This window comes from Pongo pygmaeus, chromosome 4 (genome assembly GCF_028885625.2).
Source record: "Pongo pygmaeus isolate AG05252 chromosome 4, NHGRI_mPonPyg2-v2.0_pri, whole genome shotgun sequence".
Classification (NCBI taxonomy): Eukaryota; Metazoa; Chordata; class Mammalia; order Primates; family Hominidae; genus Pongo; species Pongo pygmaeus.
Genome location: NC_072377.2, coordinates 15917527 through 15929038, shown reverse-complemented (window position 1 = coordinate 15929038; position 11512 = coordinate 15917527). Strand labels below are relative to the sequence as shown.

At 39.7% G+C, this 11512-nt stretch overlaps 1 protein-coding gene across 1 annotated transcript in view; it reads right to left on the bottom strand.

The window, feature by feature from the left end:
• FBXL7 (F-box and leucine rich repeat protein 7) overlaps positions 1-11512 on the bottom strand; it is a 434790-nt gene that overhangs the window by 416535 nt on the left and 6743 nt on the right. The gene's annotated exons all lie outside the window — the stretch shown is intronic.

Here is an 11512-nt window from a genome sequence, read left to right as displayed (position 1 = left end):
TACCTCCCATTGCACATCACTGCTAGGGTATCGAGGGGGCTCACGAATAGCATCTCTCTTCCCCTGCCAGGTCCAAAACAAACTGAGGAAATAATAAAAATAAGTGGCAGGTAGAAAGGAAAATGGTACCTTCACTTCTGGTGAGTCTAATATGAAGGTTGTGGTTTTAGGTCTACAGCAAAGTAGCTAAAACTGAACCTGTGGCCGGGCACGGTGGCCCATGTCTGTAACTGGTGGATCACTTGAGGTCAAGAGTTCGAGACTAGCCTGGCCAACATGGTGAAACCCCGTCTCTACTAAAAATACAAAAATTAGCCAGGCATGGTGGTGCGGGCCTGTAATCCCAGCTACCCAGGAGGCTGAGGCAGGAGAATCACTTGAACTCAGGAGGCAAAGGTTGCAGTGAGCCGAGATTACGCCACTGCATTCCAGCCTGGGTGACAGAGCGAGACCCTGTCTCAAAAATAACAACAACAACAAAAACACACACACACACACACACAAAAACTGAACCTGTGTCAGTAGCAAGACGCCAATGCTAGTCTACCCATGGGCAGAAGAGCTCCCCCAAGATAAGGGTGCTTCCTGAGGGCAGCTCCCTCCCAAGAGGAAAACAGGATGAAGCTGAAATGTCAATTTTTTTTTTTCTCCCAAATTCACAAATCAGGTAAGTACTCCCGACCGTGAGTTAAATTAATGATGGTCCTTCATGTGGAAGTAAACATAAGGAGTGGAGAAGGGTCCTCCATAACTCCTATAATCCACATGCTTCTTCAGTGACCTTTCTAAATCTATTCAAGGCTCCCCTTGCTAAACATTTGCCACGGACTCTCTTGCCATCCACCTGCCTTCATTTTGCTTTCATCATCACTTGAACCTGTCTGCCTCTCCAGGTGTGACGCTCAGCTCACATCACCCTTTCCTCCCCACAGAGCCTACGACTGGTTCCCACCTCCTTGTCTGACCTCGTGTTATTCCCCCACTGCCTTCCCAGCCACACCTGGCAAGCTCTTACTCTTCCCAGATTCAGTTCTAGGTACACTCAGATAGAAAGCCTTTGTAAACACCCACAGCCAAATCCCACCACGGCCAGGCTGGTGTCTCTCACTGAATGCTTTAGTTTACTATCTATGGTTCCTCCAGTACTTTATTAGTTTCTACCCACCAGACTGTGGGCCCCTTAAGTCAAAAACAACTCCTTATTTCATAAAACCCCCAATATGATCGAGACCATCCTGGCTAACACGGTGAAACCCCGTCTCTACTAAAAATACAGAACGTTAGCCGAGCGTGGTGGCGGGCGACTGTGGTCCCAGCTATTCGGGAGGCTGAGGCAGAAGAATGGCGTGAACCCGGGAGGCAGAGCTTGCAGTGAGCAGAGATCACGCCACCGTACTCCAGCCTAGGCGACAGAGCGAGACTCTGCCTCAAAAAATAAAAATAAAAAATAAAAATAAAATAAAAAATAAAAAACCCAATATCTATGTATTAGTCCGTTCTCACGCTGCTAATAAAGACATACTCAACACTGGGTAATTTATAAAGGAAAGAGGTTTAACTGACTCACAGTTCAGCATAGCTGGGGAGGCCTCAGGAAACTCACAATCACGGCAGAAGGGGAAGCAAATGCGTCCTTCCTCATGTGGCAGCAGCAAGGAGAAATGCCGACCAAAAGGAAGAGCTCCTTATAAAACCGTCAGATCTCGTGAGAACTCACTCCCTATCATGAGAACAGCAGCATGAAGGTAACCACCCACACGATTCAATTACCTCCCACGAGGTCCCTCGCACAACATGTGGGAGAATTATGGGAACTACAATTCAAGATGAGATTTGGGTGGGGACATAGCCAAACCATATCAATCTAGAATAGACTCTGGTACATGGATACCTACAAATATATTGAATCAAAGACATGCAAGTAACTATATGCAAAGTAAGACATAAAACTCCCATACAAATAAACTGCCATGGTAGTTCAGAGGGAAGACATAGTGAATGCAGTTAGGAGCACCTGATATATTTTCTCAAAGTACGAAGTTTAGTATTTTAGACAGACATATCTAAGGGAAACCAAAGAAAATTTCATTTTAAAGAGTTAACATTGAATTGGGTTTGAATCAAGTATACCATGATGGGTAATCACATGGGAAGAATATTCCAAGAAAAAATACAGCATGATACAAGACACAAATTTAGGAAAATAAAAGGTATGTTTAGGGAACACTGAGTTTCCTGGTTTGGCCAGAGTATAGAGTAAATATAGAAAAGCAGACTGAAAGAAAGAGAATCTGGCACACAGAACTCTGTGTATCAAATAAAATAAATTTTGAGTTAATTTACAGACAATTTTGAGTTAATTTACAGACAGTGGGAGTCTAAGAATGTTTTCTAAAGTAGTAGCTGGTTAATTATGCCAGGGAAACTATATAAAACCTGGATCCCTGTAGTAGTGATAATAATAAGCTAATCATCTGTTTTTCAATTAATTCCAAATTTCTCAGTATCATAGTGATTCTGAGCTTATAGAAATTTGATAATCTCAGTGGAATGTTATTTGAGTGTAATAAAATGACTAATAAACTAGTACAATCATGAGAGTACCTATTAATTTTTAGTCATTTTTCATCTTGCTTATGATTCAACTCACTCCTGCATGTTTCCTCTACCTAATGAATCTGTACTTGCCATTGGTCCCTCATTTAATAAGCATCGCATATTCCCCAATACTCTTAATAACCAGTAACACGAAATGCTGATTTCAGACAATAACAAGTATAACCATCTGCTGCTTCTTCACTATTTTTTCTTCCGTATTCTACTGAATACTCGCCAACTATTGTGAGCTTCAGAGATCACTCTTCAAAGCACAGCAATCAGTAAAACAGGACCATGGAGGAATGATTAAGATATCTGTTTTCCACACCAGAGCTGAGCAAACAGATCAGGCAATGGTCTCTAGACCCATCTGCAGTCAATTCTGAGTTATAGCAGCAAAATAACTCAGAACAAATTCCATGATGGCTCTTCAAAAACAGCACCAATGGCAGCAGCCAGGAATCATAAGCTTGTTTTTTTTTCTTTTGCCAACTAGCTGTGTGCTATTGCTCAAGTCACTTCAGTGCACAGAATTTGATTTCCTCATCTATAAAATGAGAGAATTAGGCTAGGTCCCCAAACAGAAAACCAGTGCATGTCTCTTAACTGTCAGCTGAAGGCTCCCCTTTAAGAATGGTTGAGATTCCCAGGAAGAAGATGACTTGCCTAACAGTGGCATCCTGTCCATCCGTGGCCACTGCCAAAACAGCATCCTGTTCCAATTTCTTTGCTGTCTTATGTTGGGTTCCTTGGTAAACAGCCTTTGAGATGGTCTGAGTGCAGGTGGTTTATTGGAAAATACCCTTGGGATCACCTTATGAAAGGCAAGGAGAGAAGACAAACTGGACAGAGAGAAGGTGGTCTATGATGTAGTTGCAATATGGGACTCTGCAAACTCCATGGGGCGCTCTGGACTCAAAATGACCTTTCAGAATTGTCCCAAATTGTACCCCTGCCTAAACTAGTCACTGCATGTGGCTCCCCGCTCCCTCAACCTCCCTGTCTTGGATGAGAGTAATTTCTGGAGAGGCACTGGGCTGTGAACCTTCAGTGGCTAACACAGTGCAGCCGGGGGCAGGGACATGTCAGTCCTGAAGGGGCCATCTGTACAGACAAGTAGGGCAGCCACTCTATTCATCTCAAATCTTCTGAAAGTAAGGAAAAAATGGGAGAAGTATGATGGGGAAGAGAGAAATGGATTACAATGAAACACAGCTAGACTAGGAAAATCAATTTTAGTATCCCAAAGCCTTGCTATCTGTATGACCTTAGCAAAGCTGTTTTCTTTCTTTGTGCCTCAACTTCTTTGTCTGGAAGGTGCTCTGAGGTCATCTTCACCACTATAACATCCGCAATTCTACTCAGTATTTCATTCTTGGTCAATGTCCCATTTTATTACCTACCAAAAAGCTTACAGGTATTCCTAATGGGGGAGGGGCATCAAAAATCTCCAGTAGCATTTGTAAGTTCATCTTTGTTGAATGCAAAGAGATGATCTTCAGCGACAGCATAATTTAAATCTACACACTACAGTGAACGCAGAGCTATCCCAAGATTAAATTAGATTTGCAGGCAGCAACTTGGGAATTTCAACATTAGACTGAATACAATCATTCAGTTAGTTGTATCTTTATTACCCATGCTCCCCCTTGTGAGGCAATTTTCCTTATTGGAAGTAAGGCAACCCCAACCAAAGCATTTAAAAATGATCCTTTTCCTGTTTTTATTAGCCAGTATCAAAGAAATGACTATTTGAAGCACAACCAAGGGGAGGGAATTGGTTTTTTATTGCTCAGTTCATGTTGTTATGGCTTTAGGAGTGCAGAAAGACTCCCCAAGGAAATACTGCCTCTCCAAACAGGCTTGCAGGGTAATCAACAGGAGAGGTCTTTCAAGAGAGAGAAAAAAAAACCGAGAGAAAAGTATTAAAATATAATTAAATAAGCAAAGTGGATGCAAAATAAAATGTGAAAAATATGTTATTCAGAACAGAAATATCATTTCTTGAAATTTATTTCAGAGCAGTATGCACAATATACATCATCCAAATGAGGCTACATAAATCTTTTTGACCAGCAGAGCAGCTGTTGATCTTTAAAAATAAAAACTAAAAAAAATATATAATGTTGCCTATGAATCTGCATTGACATCTGGCACTTCAAAATGAAGCTCACCCAGGCTTGTGTCATGCAGAGTAAAATCCCCTCCACCAATGAGACATCACATCCATCCATCTGATCTGAACACACATGCAAGAAACAAACCAAAACATACAGCTGCAGGCAGATACCACATCACAGAATGATTCCTTCAATGCAACCATTCCAAGTCCTTTGTTCACAAGGCAGTTGCCTTCACCTCAAGTTCCAACTCTGAAGGCTCACATCTTGGGCTATTTTCTTCTTCTCTAGCTTGATTATTATGGTGATCCTTTATCTGAAGCTGTTCCTCTAATGGATATCATGTTATTAAAGAAAGAAATAACGCTTTCATTTTAATTGTACTTCTTAAATTCCTTGTAGAAAGATACTGTATTTCTTATCACAGATAGAAAAAAAAATAGAAACAATAGAGTTAGCTCAATTTCTAGGAAAGGGTTATTTAAATCTATTCTCATGTATTTGTGCATGTCCATACATATTACAGGTCAATATTGTTCCTTTTTTTTCTTATATTGGTTATTTTGCTTCTGATTTTAGCAATGTGGGCAGCTGCAGCTAGAGGCAGATATACTAGACATCATTCCAATCACACCAGACACACACAATATTTTTCTGTATTTTGTAAAACAAAAGGATAAAACTAGAGCTACAAAGCCACATTTGATCAATATGAATTTAAAAGGATTCATAAGCCTAAGACTCTTTAACACAGAGAAAGAACATTAAGCCAAAGAAATATTTTATTAATTTAAAGAACAAATGTTTTCTAGATTAATGATTGACTGAAGTTTCCATATAAACACAATTTCCAAGTCAGATAAAACAAATACTACAAAAGAGCATAATTTTCAATAAAAAATACATAGTAGATTCTACTCAATACTAGTCATTGAAAACAGGTCAACAATACTGTAAATGGGTGAGGCTGAAGTCTTCAGCAACTGTCTTCAGCAATGCTTAAAAACACATATTTCATTTTTCCTTAAATATACAAGCAAAACTATTTTCATCTATAAGAGGATGTAATTATGTTGATAAAAATAAAGTTCCAAACTAGAATATCCTCAGAAAAAGACGTATGTCCAGAGAAACTTCTTTTTACGAGGGTAAAATGTCCAACTTTAAGAAAGATTCCCAGCAAATATGACACGGCTATTCATAGGGTTTTTCCTAGACTCAGTAAAGATCATGGCTATAGATCCATCTTTATTTATTCGTTTAACAAAACTATATTGAAGACCTACAGTGTGAGGAGGGTTATAATCACACGAGTGTGCATATATGGAAGGATGAGCAATGAATAAACACAAAGGAATAGAAAACAGTAAAAGAAATAGAGATTAAACTAGAGGATAGTGAATGGAAAGTAAAGCAATTAAAGACCAAATAAATAAGGTGGATATCTATTCAACAAAGATAGAAAAGCAATGAGTTCTGATATCAACTCATCCTAAAGGGCTTACCCCAGGACCTAAACCCTTCCAAAGACCTCTGTGAAATGCAGTTATTCAACAACAAAGGATAGGAGAAGACTGAAGAGAATAAAGACTCCGGTGATGCTGAGGGTCCCCAGCTTTAGAGCTGATTCTCTGATCTTCCCAACAGTAAAATAACTTTCTCTTAGTGTCCCAAACAGAGTTTTGCAGAGGAGGGAGCCCCTGCTGAGTTGTTTTAACCAGGAAGTGTACTCTAATGAATAATGTCAGTTTGTCATGGTCTTTTGTCTTATAGTAATTCATTCTGCATTCTCATAATAATTTACCACTTCAAAGCTACACTTCTGGGTTGTGGCCCGTGTTCTGAGACGACCAATAAGGACCCAGACTTCTCTATTCCTAATAGAGGTGCAAAAGTGATGAAAGGATCCCCATTGTTCTTTGCAGGTCCCTATTTTCATCTGCCAAGACCTCAGTTTCCTCACCTATAAACTGACGATAATGATAGATGCCCCTCCCACCATTCCTGTGATGATAAATGAGATTAATTCCTGAAATGCCTTAAAATTTACAAAGCAATTTCACTGACATAATCATGGAGAAGCTTGGGCCAGGGACTGGTGAGAAAGAAGGGCAAATTCTCTAATATATGTTGAGATAATTCCCCACAGCATCTGCTGTTTTAAATTTGTAGCTTTGAAACCAGAGGAAAATATAAAGTATAAATTCTCAGCTATTTAGAAGTTAAATGTGTACACTCTTCTCAGCCCTCCATGAGCTTTTGCTTGTGTGTAGGCACAAAGGCTACCCCAGGTAAAGGGCTGTTCCAGCGCAAAGATCAATTAAAAGTTACTAATGTCCTGGAGAACCTGGGAGGACAGCCTCTCAGCTCTACTTTCACTCTGTGAACTCTAAAGAATATGCTCATCATTTTATATGCTAAAGTTATTACACACACTGGATAACCTGCCAATTTGTCAGCAGATTGTTTCCTAATGAGCAGTTAATTTTTCTTATGGAAAGGGAGCAAAATGAGTTAAAAGTTTCCCTCAGAAGATGCCTTTCATTTTTGATAACCTAGCCCATAAAACTGTCATTTGGAGGGGGCCACTTCTCAGTCGCTGCAACTCTTTTAAACACAGAAACAAAACAAAGATTGGGAAAGATTCGGGCTGCAACCAAAAAGAGGGTGACGGGCAGGGTGAGGAAGGGCATGGTCTCCAGAGCAAACATGGGGAAATCCAGTGTGACTCAGTCACACACCAGCTCTGTACCCTGGGTAGGGAGTCGGCATCTAAGCTTCTGTGTGGGTAACTGTAAAGTGGGATCGATCATCAGTGCCAGCCTCACTGGCCGTCTTTAGCATTACATGAATGACTTAAGGTGCTCTGGAAGCAAGTGGCACCTAGTAAGTGCTCAATAACTGCTAGCTATGATTATTAAAATGATTGAAAATGGAATAAACTTGGCAATAGCCAAGCTTACCAAATATCTATTAATAATCATTTTTGTCCCCTAAGTTTTCTTTTTAAGAAAAGAGAGTTAAGTAGAACATTGATTTTGTTCTTTTTACATTAAAGGGCAATTGATGCTCTAATTCCCAATCTCCCTGAATTTGTCCTCTTCTCTCCTCTCCTTATTTTTATGTTCTTTCCTCCTCCCCTCCCTCAGCTGCATACCTTCTTCTTCTTTCTGGGGTCTGAGTTACCACTGACAGCTGGAATGTGTAAGACCTGCCCTTGGTCTTGGACTTAACCAAGATGCTTCCACTACTTGATCCCAGTACTCAATAGAACCAAAAGCTTCAACTTCACACATAAGTAGACTTTTCCTGACTTCTCTACCTTGCCAAAAAGTGGCTTACTTGCAGCAAAAGGGCCAATCCACAAATATCAGAGAAATTCCTGAAATTTTTCTCTAGAAATTTTGACTCCCTTTCCACTGCTACATCTGCACGGAAACTGCAGCAAAGGAATTTACCACAGAAAGGGAGGCAAACAAAAAATGTTTTAATAACATTTCTACACATTGCTCAAGGCTTCTACAGTTACAATTATGAGTTCACGCAGTGCTAACAACTGTTTTTCATTTTGTTACTGGTTTAAGCATTTAAAGAGGAACTGATAGAATGAGTACATGTAATTCACAACCTAATAGAGATTTGCAGTTCCAGAAACAGTCTACACTTCTTCAGCTACGGAACGGGGAAAATGCTGACCATGTGCTTGTTTTCTATTACCCAGGAAAATTCAGAGATGGTCAGTGATTATTCATGTCAAAAGTTTTAAAGCTGTCCCTCTCTGGGGTATTAACTAGCACGTTTTAGAAGTAGCTGCCCACCAGCTTCCACTATTATTCTCTGCGGTACACAGGCTGGGGAAGCACCCAGGCAGGCCAGGTTTTTCTGCCCCTTTGCTGAAGCATACCATGGTCCTCACTTACACGGAACCCACAGGAATCACCTTCCATGAACCAAGCCATATGAGAAATGGAATATGATGGTTTTGAGGATAACCAGGGAGAATCTCTAAACAAAATATTTAGCTTCTCCCAAGAGCCTACGCTCTACTTCCTCCCAGCTACTCACTTTTTTTTTTTTTTTTTTGGTTTTGGGGTTTTGTTTTTAGAAAATAGGCACATCTTTTAGACATTTCAGGAATTAAAGACGTTGTCCAGGGTTGTCATTATTTAGAGGGTAACTCAATTCTTAGGCACACTTCCCACTTCTCACTCATGTCCACATTTAGCACACTGGGGAAGCAGAGTCTTTCTGTGAATCAGGAAGATTATCTTGTTTGGAAATCACTGGCCTCAATGCCTAGCTTCTCAATTAGACTCTGAACTTCCTTAGAGTACATCTTATTGTATCTAGAGATTAATGCAGTAAGAGATGAAAGAGGAGATCTGAATTTCTGTAGCTATAGCAGGAATAAAAAAAAAAGAAAAAAAAAGAAGCTACATTCTGAGGAAGTTCCGCCAACACTGATTTTATTACCAGGAGAAAGAACTGCCACTCTGCCCCTCCCAGTAGACCCTGTGCTATACAAAAGTGCCTCAGAGCTCCCTGAGGAAGATGCCCTTTTTGTATGGTTCTAGTCTGTAGCTTCTGATCAAATATCACTGACCAATAACATCAATTAAAAGTCTTATCTCGAAGTGAAAAAATTTATTCAAGTCATTCACCATAAACACAATTAAGGGTCTTGCTTCAAGTTCAGTAGATCTATGTGTTTTAGGGAAGTAATAAAAGCAACGATAACACTGTAAGTTTAGTTGGTATCCATTACTGCACTGAAAATAGGAAGTCATTTATCAAATCCAATTTTTGGTGCAGGTTATCTCCCACCGAAGGCAAGGAAATAAAGAAAATTAGTAGATTTTCAAAATTAATATCTGAATATATTTAGATAGATATAAACACGTATGTATAATACACTCACATACATAATTAGCCCAGAAAAAGTGAGGGAAGTACTTTCTAATCAGTAACTAATATGACAGAGAAAGAAGTACTGACGAGAAAAAGTAGCAGCATGACTTAGAACTAATAACCCTTCATCAAACATAATCACATGTGATAGAATGTTTCCTAGGGAACGTGGTTCAGGGTCAGGTAGTTGATCCCCTTACTCAATGCAGAAATCTCTAGCACAACCTCCTCCACTGTGATTCCCACCTTCCCATTTGAGAGGGCTCACTCTTTCCTTAGGTAGCCCAGCTACTATTTGGGCAGCTCTAATCATTAGACAGATCTTCCTTAGACTGAGCCAAATATAACTTCTTGTAACTTACATATATTCTTTGTTCAGCACTCTGAAGTCTAATTTTCTTCATGACAGCTCTTCAAATGTCATTTTCTAAGGTACAGATAATGTCCCAACTTACTCTCTTTTGAACTTGACCATAGCGCAAAAGCCCATGCATTGAGTAGAACCTGTACTGTGAGTACCCATAGAACCACTCTGTTTTTCATTTTCAGTACAGCATTCAATAAATTACAGAAGATATTCAGTACTTCATTACAAAACAGGCTTGATGTTAGATGTTTCACCCAAGCAAAGACTAACGTAAGTCTTCTGAGAATATTTAAAGTAGGCTAGGCTAAGCTATGCTGTTGGGTGGGTTAGGTATATTAAATGCATTTTTGACTTAAGATATATACGTTTTTTGAGACAGAGTCTTGCTCTTGTTGCCCAGGTTGGAGGGCAATGGTGTGATCTCGGCTCACTGCAACCTCCACCTCCCAGGTTCAAGTGATTCTCCTGCCTCAGCCTCCTGAGTAGCTTGGATTACAGGCACCCATCACCACACCCAGCTAATTTTTGTATTTTTAGTAGAGACGGGGTTTCACCATGTTGGCCATGCTGGTCTTGAACTCCTGACCTCAGGTGACCCCTGCCTCGACCTCCCAAAGTGCTGGGATTATAGGAGTGAGCCACCGTGCCCTACCTGACTTAAGACATTTTTTATTGGGATATAAGCCTGTCATAAGTCAAGGAGCATCTGTATATAAGTATCTAAACTTTATTTATTCCCTTCATCCATTCAAGAAATTTATTCACTCTAGATTTTATTCCAGATGCTGTCACATATTTTATTACATCCCTAAGGCCATCTTAAAATGCATAATACCTAGAAAGTTCTATCAAACAGCCAGGCAAAGTTATCTATGCAGCTTTCAGAGACACCAGTGGATATGGCCTTAGGACAAAAGTGAATCTTAATACTCAAAATCAATCCAGAATTCATTCTATTTCAAAAGGCAAAGAGAGTTAAGACAGTTTATGTGAGTTGATTTCCAAATGAAAAGAAAAGCTACCCCTATTTTCTGTTTTGTTTTAAATGTGCAAAAAGATTCCCCAAATCTCGAAAAATATCTTCTCATTGTTAGACCAAAGATGGTATTGTTAGCTGCACTAATGCTTTTATTTGAAACAAATAGTGGAACAGTATCACTTACTTCTGACTTGCATCAGAATGAAATTAGTCACTAGAGGCAAAAGATGAACACCTATGTCTACTCAGAACTAGGGTGATTTTTTCAGATATCTTAGGCCAATATGCACATATCCAATAAGTCAGGCAGCATTCAGTAGTCAAAGCAATAATAGGATATTACGTTTGAAGAGCAGGCCCTGGGCCTTCTCCTCCCTTCCCTTGAATGAAGTCACAATTTATCTGTTATAAGTGGATGAAACATATTAGCAAAGAATCTAGTATGCGCAGTGGCCAGACTGACCCTGTTGCATTGTATGAATAGCTGACTATAGAAGACAGATAATGTTATACTTTGTGCAAAATGATAAATTTATGCCC